The sequence below is a fragment of the Ovis canadensis genome, chromosome 1 (assembly GCF_042477335.2).
Source record: "Ovis canadensis isolate MfBH-ARS-UI-01 breed Bighorn chromosome 1, ARS-UI_OviCan_v2, whole genome shotgun sequence".
NCBI classification, from domain to species: Eukaryota; Metazoa; Chordata; class Mammalia; order Artiodactyla; family Bovidae; genus Ovis; species Ovis canadensis.
In genome coordinates this window covers 125,430,395-125,434,054 of record NC_091245.1, presented here as the reverse complement: position 1 = coordinate 125,434,054, position 3,660 = coordinate 125,430,395, and the positions used below count along the sequence as shown (strand labels likewise).

The 3,660-nt window shown below is 42.0% G+C and overlaps 1 non-coding gene across 1 annotated transcript; it reads left to right on the top strand.

The window, feature by feature from the left end:
• The first annotated feature begins 1,262 nt into the window (after positions 1–1,262).
• LOC138431327 (U6 spliceosomal RNA) lies at positions 1,263–1,369 on the top strand. Its single transcript, XR_011253617.1, has one exon. It is a non-coding gene; the product is annotated as a U6 spliceosomal RNA (small nuclear RNA).
• The last annotated feature ends 2,291 nt before the right edge of the window (positions 1,370–3,660 follow it).

Here is a 3,660-nt window from a genome sequence, read left to right as displayed (position 1 = left end):
CACTTCATGGGAAATAGAGGGGGAAACAGTGGAAACACTGTCAGACTTTATTTTTGGGGGCTCCAGAATCACTGCAGATGGTGACTACGCCATGAAATTAAAAGACGCTTACTCCTTGGAAGAAAAGTTATGACCAACCTAGATAGCATATTAAAAGCAGAGACATTACTTTGCCAACTAAGGTCCATCTAGTCAAGGCTATGGTTTTTCCTGTGGTCATGTATGGATGTGAGAGTTGGACTGTGAAGAAGGCTGAGTGCCGAAGAACTGATGCTTTTTCACTGTGGTGTTGGAGAAGACTCTTGAGAGTCCCTTGGACTGCAAGGAGATCCAAGCAGTCCATTCTGAAAGAGATCAGCCCTGGGATTTCTTTGGAAGGAATGATGCTGAAGCTGAAACTCCTGTACTTTGGCCACCTCATGTGAAGAGTTGACTCATTGGAAAAGACTCTGATGCTGGGAGGGATTGGGGGCAGGAGGAGAAGGGGACGACAGAGGATGAGATGGCTGGATGGCATCACTGACTCGGTGGATGTGAGTCTGAGTGAACTCGGGGGTTGGTGATGGACAGGGAGGCCTGGCGTGCCGCAATTCATGGGGTCGCAAAGAGTCAGACACGACTGAGCCACTGAACTGACTGAACTGTGGGAGTGGGTCTGATTAGACCTTTCTATTGTTGTAATCTTGTTAATTTAAGATGTATGTTGTGAGAATAGGTCTGGTAAAAGTATATAAGGCCTTGATAAGACTAGTGAGGAGGCACTCTCTGTCCCCTGTTTATGTCTGTGTCAGAAGTCCTCTCTGTCCCTTTCTATACTTTACTAAAACTCTGCTACACAAAAGCTCTTGAGTGATAAAGGCTGGTCCCTGGTCCAAAGCTAAATCTTCTTCAGATCTGACATTGTTCTCCATGAGCTATCACATGCATGCAGCTTACCTCAGTGAGGAGATTGGCTAGGTTTTAAGTGATAAGATTCAAACCAAGGAGTAATAACCACCATAATAAGAGCAGACATTTACTGAGGACTGAGTAGGGTCCAGAATCTATGGGAAGTATTTTTATACAAATTATCTTATATAATCCCCATGATATCCGTAGGAAATTAGACTACTGATGTGTTTCACAGAAGAGGCTTAAAGCCTTTAAACAACTTGGCACAAGTTTCCAAAACTAGTAAGTAATACACCTGGGGTTTGAACCCAGGCAGTTTGAGTCAGCCCATAGTTTTGACTATTAATACAGTGCTTTTTAAAGCCAAGCTATTGCTCGCTTCGGCAGCACATATACTAAAATTGGCACGATACAAAGAAGATTAGCATGGCCCCTGCACAAGGATGACACGCAAATTCGTGAAGCGTTCCATATTTTTTATACAAGCAACTTATGCAGCTCAACTCCAGAAAAATAAACGACCCAATCAAAAAATGGGCCAAAGAACTAAATAGACATTTCTCCAAAGAAGACATACGGATGGCTAACAAACACATGAAAAGATGCTCAACATCACTCATTATCAGAGAAATGCAAATCAAGACCACAATGAGGTACCATTTCACACCAGTCAGAATGGCTGCGATCCAAAAGTCTACAAGCAATAAATGCTGGAGAGGATGTGGAGAAAAGGGAAGCCTCCTACACTGTTGGTGGGAATGCAAACTAGTACAGCCACTATGGAAAACAGTGTGGAGATTCCTTAAAAATTGCAAATAGAGCTGCCTTATGACCCAGCAATCCCACTGCTGGGCATACACACTGAGGAAACCAGAAATGAAAGAGACACATGTACCCCAATGTTCATTGCAGCACTGTTTATAATAGCCAGGACATGGAAACAACCTAGATATCCATCAGCAGACAAACGGATAAGAAAGCTGTGGTACATATACACAATGGAGTATTACTCAGTCATTAAAAAGAATACATTTGAATCAGTTCTAATGAGATGGATGAAACTGGAGCCGATTATACAGAGTGAAGCAAGCCAGAAAGAAAAACACCAATACAGTATACTGACACATATATATGGAATTTAGAAAGATGGTAATGATGACCCTGTATGCAAGACAGCAAAAGAGACATAGATGTATAGAAAGGACTTTTGGACTCTGAGGGAGAGGGAGAGGGTGGGATGATTTGGGAGAATGGCATTGAAACATGTATACGATCATATAAGAAACGAATCGCCAGTCTATGTTCAATACAGGATACAGGATGCTTGGGGCTGGTGCACGGGGATGACCCAGAGAGATGATATAGGGTGGGAGGTGAGAGGGGGATTCAGGATTGGGAGCTTGTATACACCCGTGGTGGATTCATGTCAATGTATGGCAAAACCAATACAGTATTGTAAAGTAAAATAAAGTAAAAAAAAAAAAAAAGCCAAGCTAACAACCAGAAACTATTCTCTGTAGGGAGATTTTTGATAAAATATTGCAGAATGGTGGTGAGATGTATGTACCACAGGAAGCATCAAACTCCATCAAGATTCAGGCTTTGAGCCTTCCACTGGCACCAACACAGAGTAATGATAGATTTAAAAAGCTGCCACGTTCACAAAAAGACAACGTCTCCATCAGCCAGAAAACCCGACGTGAAAGTGGGACCAAAGCTGCCAGCCTGCTGGCCTGTGGGCCTGGAAGCAGAGGAGGCAGGGAGCTTGTTTGCTACACAGTGGTTGAAACTAAACATGGCTGATGCAAGGCAGGGAACAGGGGAAGGATGGGGAGCAGCTCCCTCCTTATAGAGGATAAAAAATGCTTCTATCAACCGCTGCCTAGACCCCAGATACATACCTATTAAGGTGGGGAAAAGCAAACAACAGGCTTGTAGCCAAGAAAGATCTGGCCAACTTACCAAATGACTCAGTGACTGGACCTGCATTATTCCCAGTTATCTCCTTAGGATAAACTCTCTCGAAACCCACTGTAAGGTGTAGTTTTGAACTGGAGACTCTAAGAGCACGTATAGAGAAAACAACCCCCACCCCCACCCCAGAAAGGGAGTGGTGGGTACAACAGAATGAAACAAAAATTAACTGACTCTTGAAGTTACACCAAGTCAACAAAAACAGCAATCAGGAGACGAGATCACTTTAGAGAAAATGGAAATAACAGTGGGATCTGAAAATGATTTTTAAAATTACAATGTTGAATTCTTCTAAGAGTTAAAGGCAGAAGTAACAGAGATTAAAGAGGAAAAAAAAAAAAACTAAGGAGATAAACCAGGCAGAGATTAGAAAAGAACAGACGGGTATGAAAAGAAATATTTAGAAATCCTGAAAACAAGGCAGCTTATCACTAAAATTTACAAAGCCTGATAGAATCGATTAAAGTGTAAATTGGAAGGCTAAAGAGAGTTGATAGACTGGAAGACCGCTATGGAGAGCGCATCTACAGTGATGAATGGTAAGTTATCCAAAGATCAACAACATGAGCAAGTCTTTGACGTCAGTATTCTCAGGCTGCCTTTTTAAAAAATAGCTAGATATTGGTTACAGCTCTAAAACAGAATGAGGCAGAAATGTTGAAAATATGAGAAATAAGAAGTTACCATGGGTAAAAGCTAAACAAACTGCTCCATTAAGGTTCTCCAGAGAGACAGAACCAGTAGGGTGTACATGGGCAAAAGGATGTATTATAAGGAGCTAGCGCACATGATTAT